The 17,527-nt window shown below is 43.4% G+C and overlaps 1 long non-coding RNA gene across 3 annotated transcripts in view; it reads right to left on the bottom strand.

The window, feature by feature from the left end:
* LOC307181353 overlaps positions 1-17,527 on the bottom strand; it is an 881,369-nt gene that overhangs the window by 482,165 nt on the left and 381,677 nt on the right. The gene's annotated exons all lie outside the window — the stretch shown is intronic.

Raw genomic sequence — 17,527 nt, 5'->3', positions numbered from 1 at the left:
ACCACGTTTACCGTACAAGTTCAATATCACAGAAAGTGAAAAATGGATAAAGAACTTGTGGTACTTACGTACAATGCAGTATCACTCAGCAATGAAATCTATGTCATCAGGCCCGTAGCAGCATAATGAGTGGATTCAGGTACGATGATTCTAACTGAAATAAGTCACACAGAAAAAGAAACATCATAAGATATCACTAATACACGGAATGTAAACTTGGCTACACAGGAACTGAATTCCAAAACAGAACAGGATCTCAAATTTAGAAAACCAACTTATGCTTGTTTAAGGGGAAAGGTGAATTGGGGAGCTGCATAAAACCAGAGATTGAAATGAGCACAGATAAAGTTCCTTAAGCCAAATATGGAATAGACAAGAGCTACTCCTTGCTCAACGAAATGGACTCAACACCCCATATTAAATGCCTAAGAATGTACCTGACTAGTATGTATCTTAAAACCTATGGATTGCTATGTCTCCGAAAGAGAATCAAGCGTGTGTACAGGGGCATAAACGCATCAGTGATAGGATTGGAGAGGGTCGGTGAGGAAATGAAGACCCTTTGAAGTCATATTGCATGGTACCCATTACACGGGTTTCAACTACCCAGGTTTAAGATATTCTTCCTTCAGCTAAATCATGCATGTGGAACCTAGAGTATGATCAACCATGTGATCGGGAGACGTGTTCAAATATGTCTCAGTTTTCAAACCCTGGTACTCGGGTGCAACATTCCAGACGCTTTACTTACACTCTCCCGACTTGGAGAGTCAGTCCGTTTAACCTCCTGTTTGGCCCAGTTTGCAATTTCTGCGGAAGATGAACAGGAATAGGGAGAACCAATGAGAGACTAGCTGGAGGTGTCTGGACGGGCAAATTTAACTCTCATTTCCCTCCAGGAAGAGGAATTAACCAAAGGCTCAGCGTGCCGTGCCGGAACCAGATTAGGGCCTGAAGCCATCCTGCCGTGTTGCCGCCAGGTCACAAGAAAGCGAGTTGAAGAAAGGAGCTCAGGGGCACTGTAATTCACAAACCTGCAGAGTTATAAATGACAGCTATCGTCCAAAAATAGACTGAAGTAAGGCTGCCAAGAGGACTTGAAAGCGGGGCAGAATTGCAGGAAACCGATTTCTGGAGGTAGACTGGAATTGCATTGAAAGCATAGGAAAAGAGGCAGAGCGTCCACAATGATGCACTTGGCCAAAAAGGGCATATGCGTTTTTTCCTGAATATATTCAGTTAAAAACGCATACACACTTTTTGGCCAACCAAGCAAGCTTGCAAAGGAAATCTGCACTACAATGAAGTCTCACTTCCCCCCGGTCAAACGGTCCACGTGAAAAAAGCGTAAAATCCAGAAAGGCAGGACTGGCCATGGAGAACTGGGAGCCTTGTTATGCTGATGGGCGAGATGGAAATTGCCAACAGACACTCGGGAGAAGTGTATGGTGTTTCCTGAAACATCTAAAAAACAAAGCAACAGAGCCTAGGGCACTTCCACTTATGGTCCTATAGCTTAGGGAAATTAAAATCAAAAAGACACAGCCACCCCAAAGTTTGGGACGCCTCTGTTTACAAGAACCTCGTTTACCGTACAAGTTCAATATCACAGAAAGTGAAAAATGGATAAAGAACTTGTGGTACTTACGTACAATGCAGTATCACTCAGCAATGAAATCTATGTCATCAGGCCCGTAGCAGCATAATGAGTGGATTCAGGTACGATGATTCTAACTGAAATAAGTCACACAGAAAAAGAAACATCATAAGATATCACTAATACACGGAATGTAAACTTGGCTACACAGGAACTGAATTCCAAAACAGAACAGGGTCTCAAATTTAGAAAACAAACTTATGCTTGCTTAAGGGGAAAGGTGAGTTGGGGTGCTGCATAAAACCAGAGATTGAAATGAGCACAGATAAAGTTCCTTAAGCCAAATATGTAATAGAAAAGAGCTACTCCTTGCTCAACGAAATGGACTCAACACCCCATATTAAACGCCTAAGAATGTACCTGACTAGTAAGTATCTTAATTCTATGGATTGCTATGTCTCCAAAAGAGAATCAAGCGTGTGTACAGGGGCATAAACGCAGCAGTGATAGGATTGGAGAGGTTCGGTGAGCAAATGAAGACCCTTTGAAGTCATATTGCATGGTACCCATTACACCTGTCTCAACTCTCCAGGTTTAAGGTATTCTTCCTTCTGCTAAAACATGCATGTGGAACCCAGAGTATGATCAACCATGTGAACGGGAGATGTGTTCAAATATGTCTCTGTTTTCCTCCCCTGGTACTCATGTGCAACATTCAAGACGCTTTACTAACATTCTCCCCACTTGGAGAGTCAGCGCCTTTAACCTCCTGTTTGGCCCAGTTTGCAATTTCTGCGAAAGATGAACAGGAATAGGGAGAACCAATGTGAGACTAGCTGGAGGTGTCTGGACAGGCAAATTTAACTCTCATTTCCCACCAGGAAGAGGAAATAACCAAAGGCTCAGCGTGCCATGCCTTTACTAGTTTAGGGCCTGAAGCCATCCTGCGGTGTTGCGGCCAGCTCACAAGAAAGCGAGTTGAAGAAAGGAGCTCAGGGGCACTGTAATTCACAAACCTGCAGAGTTATAAATGACAGCTATCGTCCAAAAATATACTGAAGTAAGGCTGCCAAGAGGACTTGAAAGCGGGGCAGAATTGCAGGAAACCGATTTCAGGAGGTAGACTGGAATTGCATTGAAAGCATAGGAAAAGAGGCAGAATGTCCACAATGATGCACTTGGCCAAAAAGGGCGTATGCGTTTTTTCCTGATTATATTCAGGAAAAAACGCATACGCCCTTTTTGGCCAACCAAGCAAGCTTGCAAAGGAAATCTGCACTACAATGAAGTCTCACTTCCCTCTGGTGAAACAGGCTATCTGAAAAAAGCGTAAAATCCAGAAAGGCAGGAGAGGCCATGGAGAACTGGGAGCCTTGTTATGCTGATGGGCGGGATGGAAATTGCCAACAGACACTCGGAAGAAGTGTATGATGTTTCCTGAAACATCTAAAAAACAAAGCAACAGAGCCTAGGGCACTTCCACTTATCGTCCTATAGCTTAGGGAAATTAAAATCAAAAAGACACAGCGTCCCCAAAGTTTGGGACGCCTCTGTTTACAAGAACCTCGTTTACAGTACAAGTTCAACATAGCAGAAAGTGAAAAATGGATAAAGAAGTTGTGGTACTTCCTTACAAAGCAATATCACTCAGCAATGAAATCTATGTCATCAGGCCCTTAGCAGCACAATGAGTGGATTCAGGTACGATGATTCTAACTGAAATAAGTCACACAGAAAAAGAAACATCATAAGATATCAGTAATACATGGAATGTAAACTTGGCTACACAGGAACTGAATTCCAAAACAGAACAGGGTCTTAAATTTAGAAAACCAACTTATGCTTGCTTAAGGGGAAAGGTGAGTTGGAGTGCTGCATAAAACCAGAGATTGAAATGAGCACAGATAAAGTTCCTTAAGCCAAATATGGAATAGACAAGAGCTACTCCTTGCTCAACGAAATGGACTCAACACCGCATATTAAACGCCTAAGAATGTACCTGACTAGTAAGTATGTTAAAACCTATGGATTGCTATGTCTCCAAAAGAGAATCAAGCATGTGTACAGGGGCATAAACGCAGCAGTGATAGGATTGGAGAGGTTCGGTGAGCAAATGAAGACCCTTTGAAGTCATATTGCATGGTACCCATTCCACGGGTCTCAACACTCCAGGTTTAAGGTATTCTTCCTTCAGCTAAAACATGCATGTGGAACCCAGAGTATGATCAACCATGTGATCGGGAGACGTGTTCAAATATATCTCAGTTTTCGTACCCTGGTACTCGGGTGCAACATTCCAGACGCTTTACTAACACTCTCCCCACTTGGAGAGTCAGCGCCTTTAACCTCCTGTTTGGCCCAGTTTGCAATTTCTGCGGAAGATGAACAGGAATAGCGAGAACCAATGAGAGACTAGCTGGAGGTGTCTGGACGGGCAAATTTAACTCTCATTTCCCACCAGGAAGAACAATTAACCAAAGGCTCAGCGTGCCGTGCCGGAACCAGATTAGGGCCTGAAGCCATCCTGCGGTGTTGCGGCCAGCTCAAAAGAAAGCGAGTTGAAGAAAGGAGCTCAGGGGAAGTGTAATTCACAAACCTGCAGAGTTATAAATGACAGCTATCGTCCAAAAATATACTGAAGTAAGGCTGCCAAGAGGACTTGAAAGCGGGGCAGAATTGCAGGAAACCGATTTCAGGAGGTAGACTGGAATTGCATTGAAAGCATAGGAAAAGAGGCAGAGCGTCCACAATGATGCACTTGGCCAAAAAGTGCGTATGCGTTTTTTCCTGAATATATTCAGGAAAAAACGCATACGCCCTTTTTGGCCAACCAAGCAAGCTTGCAAAGGAAATCTGCACTACAATGAAGTCTCACTTCCCCCCGGTCAAAAGGGCCATCTGAAAAAAGTGTAAAATCCAGAAAGGCAGGACAGGCCATGGAGAACTGGGATCCTTGTTATGCTGATGGGTGGGCTGTAAATTGCCAACAGACATTCGGGAGAAGTGTATGGTGTTTTTGAAACATCTAAAAAACAAAGCAACAGAGCCTAGGGCACTTCCACTTATGGTCCTATAGCTTAGGGAAATTAAAATCAAAAAGACACAGCCACCCCAAAGTTTGGGACGCCTCTGTTTACAAGAACCTCGTTTACTGTACAAGTTCAATATCACAGAAAGTGAAAAATGGATAAAGAACTTGTGGTACATACGTACAATGCAGTATCACTCAGCAATGAAATCTATGTCATCAGGCCCGTAGCAGCATAATGAGTGGATTCAGGTACGATGATTCTAACTGAAATAAGTCACACAGAAAAAGAAACATCATAAGACATCACTAATACAAGGAATGTAAACTTGGCTACACAGGAACTGAATTAGAGAACAGAACAGGGTCTCAAATTTAGAAAACCAACTTATGCTTGCTTAAGGGGAAAGGTGAGTTGTGGTGCTGCATAAAACCAGAGATTGAAATGAGCACAGATAAAGTTCCTTATGCCAAATATGGAATAGACAAGAGCTACTCCTTGCTCAACGAAATGGACTCAACACCCCATATTAAACGCCTAAGAATGTACCTGACTAGTAAGTATCTTAAAACCTATGGATTGCTATGTCTCCAAAAGAGAATCAAGCGTGTGTACACGGGCATAAACGCAGCAGTGATAGGATTGGAGAGGTTCGGTGAGCAAATGAAGACCCTTTGAAGTCATATTGCATGGTACCCATTACACGGGTCTCAACTCTCCAGGTTTAAGGTATTCTTCCTTCAGCTAAAACATGCATCTGGAACCCAGAGTATGATCAACCGTGTGAACGTGAGACGTGTTCAAATATGTCTCACTTTTCCTCCCCTTGTACTCGGGTGCAACACTCCAGACGCTTTACTAACACTCTTCCCACTTGGAAAGTCAGCACGTTTAACCTCCTGTTTGGCCCAGTTTGCAATTTCTGCGGAAGATGAACAGGAATAGGGAGAACCAATGAGAGACTAGCTGGAGGTGTCTGGACGGGCAAATTTAACTCTCATTTCCCACCAGGAAGAGGAAATAACCAAAGGCTCAGCGTGCCGTGCCGGAACCAGATTAGGGCCTGAAGCCATCCTGCGGTGTTGCGGCCAGCTCACAAGAAAGCGAGTTGAAGAAAGGAGCTCAGGGGCACTGTAATTCACAAACCTGCAGAGTTATAAATGACAGCTATCGTCCAAAAATATACTGAAGTAAGGCTGCCAAGAGGACTTGAAAGCGGGGCAGAATTGCAGGAAACCGATTTCAGGAGGTAGACTGGAATTGCATTGAAAGCATAGGAAAAGAGGCAGAGCGTCCACAATGATGCACTTGGCCAAAAAGGGCGTATGCGTTTTTTCCTGAATATATTCAGGAAAAAACGCATACGCTCTTTTTGGCCAACCAAGCAAGCTTGCAAAGGAAATCTGCACTACAATGAAGTCTCACTTCCCCCCGGTCAAAAGGGGCATCTGAAAAAAGTGTAAAATCATGAAAGGCAGGACAGGCCATGGAGAACTGGGATCCTTGTTATGCTGATGGGTGGGCTGTAAATTGCCAACAGACATTCGGGAGAAGTGTATGGTGTTTTTGAAACATCTAAAAAACAAAGCAACAGAGCCTAGGGCACTTCCACTTATGGTCCTATAGCTTAGGGAAATTAAAATCAAAAAGACACAGCCACCCCAAAGTTTGGGACGCCTCTGTTTACAAGAACCTCGTTTACTGTACAAGTTCAATATCACAGAAAGTGAAAAATGGATAAAGAACTTGTGGTACATACGTACAATGCAGTATCACTCAGCAATGAAATCTATGTCATCAGGCCCGTAGCAGCATAATGAGTGGATTCAGGTACGATGATTCTAACTGAAATAAGTCACACAGAAAAAGAAACATCATAAGATATCACTAATACACGGAATGTAAACTTGGCTACACAGGAACTGAATTCCAAAACAGAACAGGGTCTCAAATTTAGAAAACCAACTTATGCTTGCTTAAGGGGAAAGGTGATTTGGGGTGCTGCATAAAACCAGAGATTGAAATGAGCACAGATAAAGTTCCTTAAGCCAAATATGGAATAGACAAGAGCTAATCCTTGCTCAACGAAATGGACCCAACACCCCATATTAAACGCCTAAGAATGTACCTAACTAGTAACTATCTTAAAACCTAAGGATTGCTATGTATCCAAAAGAGAATCAAGCATGTGTACAGGGGCATAAACGCAGCAGTGATAGGATTGGAGAGGTTCGGTGCTCAAATGAAGACCCTTTGAAGTCATATTGCATGGTACCCATTACACGGGTGTCAACTCTCCAGGTTTAAGGTATTCTTCCTTCAGCTAAAACATGCATGTGGAACCCAGAGTATGATCAATCGTGTGAACGGGAGACGTGTTCAAATATGTCTCAGTTTTCCTCCCCTGGTACTCGGGTGCAACATTCCAGACTCTTTACTAACACTCTCCCCACTTTGAGAGTCAGCGCCTTTAAACTCTTGTTTGAACCAGTTTGCAATTATTGCGGAAGATGAACAGGAATAGGGAGAACCAATGAGAGACTAGCTGGAGGTGTCTGGACGGGCAAATTTAACTCTCATTTCCCACAAGGAAGAGGAAATAACCAAAGGCTCAACGTGCCATGCTGGAACCAGATTAGGGCCGGAAGCCATCCTGCGGTGTTGCGGCCAGCTCAAAAGAAAGCGAGTTGAAGAAAGGAGCTCAGGGGCACTGTAATTCACAAACCTGCAGAGTTATAAATGACAGCTATCGTCCAAAAATATACTGAAGTAAGGCTGCCAAGAGGACTTAAAAGCGGCGCAGAATTGCAGGAAACCGATTTCAGGAGGTAGACTGGAATTGCATTGAAAGCATAGGAAAAGAGGCAGAACGTCCACAATGATGCACTTGGCCAAAAAGGGCGTATGCGTTTTTTCCTGAATATATTCAGGAAAAAACGCATACGCACTTTTTGGCCAACCAATCAAACTTGCAAAGGAAATCTGCACTACAGTGAAGTCTCACTTCCCCGCGGTAAAAAGGGCCATCTGAAAAAAGTGTAAAATCCAGAAAGGCAGGACAGGCCATGGAGAACTGGGAGCCTTGTTATGCTGATGGGCGGGATGTAAATTGCCAACAGACACTTGGGAGAAGTGTATGGTGTTTCCTGAAACATCTAAAAAACAAAGCAACAGAGCCAAGGTCACTTCCACTTATGGTCCTATAGCTTAGGGAAATTAAAATCAAAAAGACACAGTCACCCCAAAGTTTGGGACGCCTCTGTTTACAAGAACCTCGTTTACCGTACAAGTTCAATATCACAGAAAGTGAAAAATGGATAAAGAACTTGTGGTATTTACTTACAAAGCAATATCACTCAGCCATGAACTCTATGTCATCAGGCCCTTAGCAGCACAATGAGTTGATTCAGGTATGATGATTCTAACTGAAATAAGTCACACAGAAAAAGAATCATCATAAGATATCAGTAATACACGGAATGTAAACTTGGCTACACAGGAACTGAATTACAGAACAGAACAGGGTCTCAAATTTAGAAAACCAACTTATGCTTGCTTAAGGGGAAAGGTGAGTTGGGGTGCTGCATAAAACCAGAGATTGAAATGAGCACAGATAAAGTTCCTTAAGCCAAATATGGAATAGACAAGAGCTACTCCTTGCTCAACGAAATGGACTCAACACCGCATATTAAACGCCTAAGAATGTACCTGACTAGTAAGTATCTTAAAACCTATGGATTGCTATGTCTCCGAAAGAGAATCAAACATGTGTACAGGGACATAAACGCAGCAGTGATAGGATTGGAGAGGTTCGGTGAGCAAATGAAGACCCTTTGAAGTCATATTGCATGGTACCCATTCCACGGGTTTCAACTACCCAGGTTTCAGGTATTCTTCCTTCAGCTAAAACATGCATGTGGAACCTAGAGTATGATCAACCATGTGATCGGGAGACGTGTTCAAATATGTCTCAGTTTTCCTCCCCTGGTACTCGGGTGCAACATTCCAGACGCTTTACTAACACTCTCCCCACTTGGAGAGTCAGTCCCTTTAACCTCCTGTTTGGCCGAGTTTGCAATTTCTGCGGAAGATGAACAGGAATAGCGAGAACCAATGAGAGACTAGCTGGAGGTGTCTGGACGGGCAAATTTAACTCTCATTTCCCACCAGGAAGAGGAATTAACCAAAGGCTCAGCGTGCCGTGCCAGAACCAGATTAGGGCCTGAAGCCATCATGCGGTGTTGCGGCCAGCTCAAATGATAGTGAGTTGAAGAAAGGAGCTCAGGGGCACTGTTATTCACAAACCTGCAGAGTTATAAATGACAGCTATCGTCCAAAAATATACTGAAGTAAGGCTGCCAAGAGGACTTGAAAGCCGGGCAAAATTGCAGGTAACCGATTTCAGGAGGTAGACTGGAATTGCATTGAAAGCATAGGAAAAGAGGCAGAACGTCCACAATGATGCACTTGGCCAAAAAGGGCGTATGCGTTTTTTCCTGAATATATTCAGGAAAAAACGCATACGCCCTTTTTGGCCAACCAAGCAAGCTTGCAAAGGAAATCTGCACTACAATGAAGTCTCACTTCCCCCCGGTCAAAAGGGCCATCTGAAAAAAGTGTAAAATCCAGAAAGGCAGGACAGACCATGGAGAACTGGGAGCCTTGTTATGCTGATGGGCGGGATGTAAATTGCCAACAGACACTCGGGAGAAGTGTATGGTGTTTCCTGAAACATCTAAAAAACAAAGCAACAGAGCCTAGGGCACTTCCAATTATGGTCCTATAGCTTAGGGAAATTAAAATCAAAAAGACACAGCCACCCCAAAGTTTGGGACACCTCTGTTTACAAGAACCTCGTTTACAGTACAAGTTCAACATTGCAGAAAGTGAAAAATGGATAAAGAAGTTGTGGTATTTACTTACAAAGCAATATCACTCAGCAATGAAATCTATGTCATCAGGCCCTTAGCAGCACAATGAGTGGATTCAGGTATGATGATTCTAACTGAAATAAGTCACACAGAAAAAGAAACATCATAAGATATCAGTAATACATGGAATGTAAACTTGGCTACACAGGAACTGAATTCCAAAACAGAACAGGGTCTCAAATTTAGAAAACCAACTTATGCTTGCTTAAGGGTAAAGGTGAGTTGGGGTGCTGCATAAAACCAGAGATTGAAATGAGCACAGATAAAGTTCCTTAAGCCAAATATGGAATAGACAAGAGCTACTCCTTGCTCAACGAAATGGACTCAACACCGCATATTAAACGCCTAAGAATGTACCTGACTAGTAAGTATCTTAAAACCTATGGATTGCTATGTCTCCGAAAGAGAATCAAGCATGTGGGCAGGGGCATAAACGCAGCAGTGATAGGATTGGAGAGGTTCGGTGAGCAAATGAAGACCCTTTGAAGTCATATTGCATGGTATCCATTACACGGGTCTCAACTCTCAAGGTTTAAGGTATTCTTCCTTCAGCTAAAACATGCATGTGGAACCCAGAGTACGATCAACCGTGTGAATGGGAGACGTGTTCAAATATGTCTCAGTGTTCCTCCCCTGGTACTCGGGTGCAACATTCCAGATGCTTAACTAACACTCTCCCCACTTGGAGAGTCAGCGCCTTTAACCTCCTGTTTGGCCCAGTTTGCAATTTCTGCGGAAGATGAACAGGAATAGCGAGCATAATGAGAGACTAGCTGGAGGTGTCTGGACGGGCAAATTTAACTCTCATTTCCCACCAGGAAGAGGAAATCACCAAAGGCTCAGCGTGCCGTGCCGGAACCAGATTAGGGCCTGAAGCCATCCTGCGGTGTTGCGGCCAGCTCACAAGAAAGCGAGTTGAAGAAAGGAGCTCAGGGGCACTGTAATTCACAAACCTGCAGAGTTATAAATGACAGCTATCATCCAAAAATATACTGAAGTAAGGCTGCCAAGAGGACTTGAAAGAAGGGCAGAATTGCAGGAAACCGATTTCAGGAGGTAGACTGGAATTGCATTGAAAGCATAGGAAAAGAGGCAGAACGTCCACAATGATGCACTTGGCCAAAAAGGGCGTATGCGTTTTTTCCTGAATATATTCAGGAAAAAACGCATACGCCCTTTTTGGCCAACCAAGCAAGCTTGCAAAGGAAATCTGTAGTTCAATGAAGTCTCACTTCCCCCCGGTCAAAAGAGCCATCTGAAAAAAGTGTAAAATCCAGAAAGGCAGGAGAGGCCATGGAGAACTGGGAGCCTCGTTATGCTGATGGGCGGGATGTAAATTGCCAACAGACACTCGGGAGAAGTGTATGGTGTTTCCTGAAACATCTAAAAAACAAAGCAACAGAGCCTAGGGCACTTCCAATTATGGTCCTATAGCTTAGGGAAATTAAAATCAAAAAGACACAGCCACCCCAAAGTTTGGGACACCTCTGTTTACAAGAACCTCGTTTACAGTACAAGTTCAACATCGCAGAAAGTGAAAAATGGATAAAGAAGTTGTGGTATTTACTTACAAAGCAATATCACTCAGCAATGAAATCTATGTCATCAGGCCCTTAGCAGCACAATGAGTGGATTCATGTATGATGATTCTAACTGAAATAAGTCACACAGAAAAAGAAACATCATAAGATATCAGTAATACATGGAATGTAAACTTGGCTACACAGGAACTGAATTCCAAAACAGAACAGGGTCTCAAATTTAGAAAACCAACTTATGCTTGCTTAAGGGTAAAGGTGAGTTGGGGTGCTGCATAAAACCAGAGATTGAAATGAGCACAGATAAAGTTCCTTAAGCCAAATATGGAATAGACAAGAGCTACTCCTTGCTCAACGAAATGGACTCAACACCGCATATTAAACGCCTAAGAATGTACCTGACTAGTAAGTATCTTAAAACCTATGGATTGCTATGTCTCCGAAAGAGAATCAAGCATGTGGGCAGGGGCATAAACGCAGCAGTGATAGGATTGGAGAGGTTCGGTGAGCAAATGAAGACCCTTTGAAGTCATATTGCATGGTATCCATTACACGGGTCTCAACTCTCAAGGTTTAAGGTATTCTTCCTTCAGCTAAAACATGCATGTGGAACCCAGAGTACGATCAACCGTGTGAATGGGAGACGTGTTCAAATATGTCTCAGTGTTCCTCCCCTGGTACTCGGGTGCAACATTCCAGATGCTTAACTAACACTCTCCCCACTTGGAGAGTCAGCGCTGTTAACCTCCTGTTTGGCCCAGTTTGCAATTTCTGCGGAAGATGAACAGGAATAGCGAGCATAATGAGAGACTAGCTGGAGGTGTCTGGACGGGCAAATTTAACTCTCATTTCCCACCAGGAAGAGGAAATAACCAAAGGCTCAGCGTGCCGTGCCGGAACCAGATTAGGGCCTGAAGCCATCCTGCGGTGTTGCGGCCAGCTCACAAGAAAGCGAGTTGAAGAAAGGAGCTCAGGGGCACTGTAATTCACAAACCTGCAGAGTTATAAATGACAGCTATCATCCAAAAATATACTGAAGTAAGGCTGCCAAGAGGACTTGAAAGAAGGGCAGAATTGCAGGAAACCGATTTCAGGAGGTAGACTGGAATTGCATTGAAAGCATAGGAAAAGAGGCAGAACGTCCACAATGATGCACTTGGCCAAAAAGGGCGTATGCGTTTTTTCCTGAATATATTCAGGAAAAAACGCATACGCCCTTTTTGGCCAACCAAGCAAGCTTGCAAAGGAAATCTGCACTACAATGAAGTCTCACTTCCCCCCGGTCAAAAGGGCCATCTGAAAAAAGTGTATAATCCAGAAAGGCAGGACAGGCCATGGAGAACTGGGAGCCTTGTTATGCTGATGGGCGGGATGTAAATTGCCAAGAACCACTTGGGAGAAGTGTATGGTGTTTCCTGAAACATCTAAAAAACAAAGCAACAGAGCCTAGGGCACTTCCGCTTATGGTCCTATAGTTTAGAGAAATTAAAATCAAAAAGACACAGCCACCCCAATGTTTGGGACGCCTCTGTTTACAAGAACCTCGTTTACAGTACAAGTTCAACATCGCAGAAAATGAAAAATGGATAAAGAAGTTGTGGTATTTACTTACAAATCAATATCACTGAGCAATGAAATCTATGTCATCAGGCCCTTAGCAGACAGTGAGTGGATTCAGGTATGATGATTCTAACTGAAATAAGTCACACAGAAAAAGAAACATTATAAGATATCAGTAATACACGGAATGTAAACTTGGCTACACAGGAACTGAATTCCAAAACAGAACATGGTCTCAAATTTAGAAAACCAACTTATGCTTGCTTAAGGGGAAAGGTGAGTTGGGGTGCTGCATAAAACCAGAAATTGAAATGAGCACAGATAAAATTCCTTAAGCCAAATATGGAATAGACAAGAGCTACTCCTTGCTCAACGAAATGGACTCAACACCCCATATTAAACGCCTAAGAATGTACCTGACTAGTAAGTATCTTAAAACCTATGGATTGCTATGTCTCCAAAAGAGAATCAAGCGTGTGTACAGGGGCATAAATGCAGCAGTGATAGGATTGGAGAGGATCGGTAGGCAAATGAAGACCCTTTGAAGTAATATTTCATGGTACCCATTCCACTGGTTTCAACTCTCCAGGTTTAAGGTATTCTTCCTTCAGCTAAAACATGCATGTGGAACCCAGAGTATGATCAACCGTGTGAACGGGAGACGTGTTCAAATATGTCTCAGTTTTTCTCGCCTGGTACTAGGGTGCAACATTCCAGATGCTTTACTAACACTCTCCCCACTTGGAGAGTCAGCGCCTTTAACCTCCTGTTTGGCCCAGTTTGCAATTTCTGCGGAAGATGAACAGGAATAGCGAGAACCAATGAGAGACTAGCTGGAGGTGTCTGGACGGGCAAATTTAACTCTCATTTCCGACCGGGAAGAGGAATTAACCAAAGGCTCAGGATGCCGTGCCGGAACCAGATTAGGGCCTGAAGCCATCCTGCGGTGTTGCGGCCAGCTCACAAGAAAGCGAGTTGAAGAAAGGAGCTCAGGGACACTGTAATGCACAAACTTGCAGAGTTATAAATGACAGCTATCGTCCAAAAATATACTGAAGTAAGGCTGCCAAGAGGACTTGAAAGCGGGGCAAAATTGCAGGAAACCGATTTCAGGAGGTAGACTGGAATTGTATTGAAAGCATAGGAAAAGAGGCAGAGCGTCCACAATGATGCACTTGGTCAAAAAGGGCGTATGCGTTTTTTCCTGAATATATTCAGGAAAAAACGCATACGCCCTTTTTGGCCAACCAAGCAAGCTTGCAAAGGAAATCTGCACTACAATGAAGTCTCACTTCCCCCCGGTCAAAAGGGCCATCTGAAAAAAGTGTAAAATCCAGAAAGGCAGGACAGGCCATGGAAAACTGGGAGCCTTGTTATGCTGATGGGCGGGATGTAAATTGCCAACAGACACTCGGGAGAAGTGTATGGTGTTTCCTGAAACATCTAAAAAACAAAGCAACAGAGCCTAGGGCACTGCCACTTATGGTCCTATAGCTTAGGGAAATTAAAATCAAAAAGACACAGCCACCCCAAAGTTTGGGACACCTCTGTTTACAAGAACGTCGTTTACAGTACAAGTTCAACATCGCAGAAAGTGAAAAACGGATAAAGAACTTGTGGTACTTACGTACAATGCAGTATCACTCAGCATGAAATCTATGTCATCAGGCTCGTAGCAGCATAATGAGTGGATTCAGGTACGATGATTCTAAATGAAATAAGTCACACAGAAAAAGAAACATCATAAGATATCACTAATACACGCAATGTAAACTTGGCTACACAGGAACTGAATTCCAAAACAGAACAGGGTCTCAAATTTAGAAAACCAACTTATGCTTGCTTAAGGGGAAAGGTGAGTTGGGGTGCTGCATAAAACCAGAGATTGAAATGAGCACAGATAAATTTCCTTAAGCCAAATATGGAATAGAAAAGAGCTACTCCTTGCTCAACGAAATGGACTCAACACCCCATATTAAACGCCTAAGAATGTACCTGACTAGTAAATATCTTAAAACCTATGGATTGCTATGTCTCCAAAAGAGAATCAAGCATGTGTACAGGGGCATAAACGCAGCAGTGACAGGATTGGAGAGGTTCGGTGAGCAAATGAAGACCCTTTGAAGTCATATTGCATGGTACCCATTCCACGGGTTTCAACTACCCAGGTTTAAGGTATTCTTCCTTCAGCTAAAACATGCATGTGGAACCTAGAGTATGATCAACCATGTGATCGGGAGACGTGTTCAAATATGTCTCAGTTTTCGTACCCTGGTACTCGGGTGCATCATTCCAGACACTTTACTAACACTCTCACAACTTGGAGAGTCAGTCCCTTTAACCTCCTGTTTGGCCCAGTTTGCAATTTCTGCGGAAGATGAACAGGAATAGCGAGAACCAATGAGAGACTAGCTGGAGGTGTCTGGACGGGCAAATTTAACTCTCATTTCCCACTAGGAAGAGGAATTAACCAAAGGCTCAGCGTGCCGTGCCGGAACCATATTAGGGCCTGAAGCCATCCTGCGGTGTTGCGGCCAGCTCACAAGAAAGCGAGTTGAAGAAAGGAGCTCAGGGGCACTGTAATTCACAAACCTGCAGAGTTATAAATGACAGCTATCGTCCAAAAATATACTGAAGTAAGGCTGCCAAGAGGACTTGAAAGCGGCGCAGAATTGCAGGAAACCGATTTCAGGAGGTAGACTGGAATTGCATTGAAAGCATAGGAAAAGAGGCAGAACGTCCACAATGATGCACTTGGCCAAAAAGTGCGTATGGGTTTTTTCCTGAATATATTCAGGAAAAAACGCATATGCACTTTTTGGCCAACCAAGCAAGCTGGCAAAGGAAATCTGCACTACAATGAAGTCTCACATCCCCCCAGTCAAAAGGGCCATCTGAAAAAAGTGTAAAATCCAGAAAGGCAGGACAGGCCATGGAGAACTGGGAGCCTTGTTATGCTGATGGGCGGGATGTAAATTGCCAACAGACACTCGGGAGAAGTGTATGGTGTTTCCTGAAACATCTAAAAAACAAAGCAACAGAGCCTAGGGCACTTCCACTTAGGGTCCTATAGCTTAGGGAAATTAAATTCAAAAAGACACAGCCATCCCAAAGTTTGGGACGGCTCTGTTTACAAGAACCTCGTTTACAGTACAAGTTCAACATCGCAGAAAGTGAAAAATGGATAAAGAAGTTGTGGTATTTACTTACAAAGCAATATCACTCAGCAATGAAATCTATGTCATCAGGCCCTTAGGAGCACAATGAGTGGATTCAGGTACGATGATTCTAACCGAAATAAGTCACACAGAAAAAGAAACATCATAAGATATCAGTAATACACGGAATGTAAACTTGGCTACACAGGAACTGAATTACAAAACAAAACAGGGTCTCAAATTTAGAAAACCAACTTATGCTTGCTTAAGGGGAAAGGTGAGTTGGGGTGCTGCATAAAACCAGAGATTGAAATGAGCACAGATAAAGTTCCTTAAGCCAAATATGGAATAGACAAGAGCTACTCCTTGCTCGACGAAATGGACTCAACACCGCATATTAAACGCCTAAGAATGTACCTGACTAGTAAGTATCTTAAAACCTATGGATTGCTATGTCTCCGAAAGAGAATCAAGCATGTGTACAGGGGCATAAACGCAGCAGTGACAGGATTGGAGAGGTTCGGTGAGCAAATGAAGACCCTTTGAAGTCATATTGCATGGTACCCATTCCACGGGTTTCAACTACCCAGGTTTAAGGTATTCTTCCTTCAGCTAAAACATGCATGTGGAACCTAGAGTATGATCAACCATGTGATCGGGAGACGTGTTCAAATATGTCTCAGTTTTCGTACCCTGGTACTCGGGTGCATCATTCCAGACACTTTACTAACACTCTCACAACTTGGAGAGTCAGTCCCTTTAACCTCCTGTTTGGCCCAGTTTGCAATTTCTGCGGAAGATGAACAGGAATAGCGAGAACCAATGAGAGACTAGCTGGAGGTGTCTGGACGGGCAAATTTAACTCTCATTTCCCACCAGGAAGAGGAATTAACCAAAGGCTCAGCGTGCCGTGCCGGAACCAGATTAGGGCCTGAAGCCATCCTGCGGTGTTGCGGCCAGCTCACAAGAAAGCGAGTTGAAGAAAGGAGCTCAGGGGCACTGTAATTCACAAACCTGCAGAGTTATAAATGACAGCTATCGTCCAAAAATATACTGAAGTAAGGCTGCCAAGAGGACTTGAAAGCGGCGCAGAATTGCAGGAAACCGATTTCAGGAGGTAGACTGGAATTGCATTGAAAGCATAGGAAAAGAGGCAGAACGTCCACAATGATGCACTTGGCCAAAAAGGGCGTATGGGTTTTTTCCTGAATATATTCAGGAAAAAACGCATACGCCCTTTTTGGCCAACCAAGCAAGCTTGCAAAGGAAATCTGCACTACAATGAAGTCTCACATCCCCCCAGTCAAAAGGGCCATCTGAAAAAAGTGTAAAATCCAGAAAGGTAGGACAGGCCATGGAGAACTGGGAGACTTGTTATGCTGATGGGCGGGATGTAAATTGCCAACAGACACTCGGGAGAAGTGTATGGTGTTTCCTGAAACATCTAAAAAACAAAGCAACAGAGCCTAGGGCACTTCCACTTAGGGTCCTATATCTTAGGGAAATTAAATTCAAAAAGACACAGCCATCCCAAAGTTTGGGACGGCTCTGTTTACAAGAACGTCGTTTACAGTACAAGTTCAACATCGCAGAAAGTGAAAAATGGATAAAGAAGTTGTGGTATTTACTTACAAAGCAATATCACTCAGCAATGAAATCTATGTCATCAGGCCCTTAGGAGCACAATGAGTGGATTCAGGTACGATGATTCTAA

This window comes from Stenella coeruleoalba, assembly GCF_951394435.1.
Source record: "Stenella coeruleoalba genome assembly, contig: scaffold_48, whole genome shotgun sequence".
Classification (NCBI taxonomy): Eukaryota; Metazoa; Chordata; class Mammalia; order Artiodactyla; family Delphinidae; genus Stenella; species Stenella coeruleoalba.
This window is presented reverse-complemented; position numbering and strand designations above follow the sequence as displayed.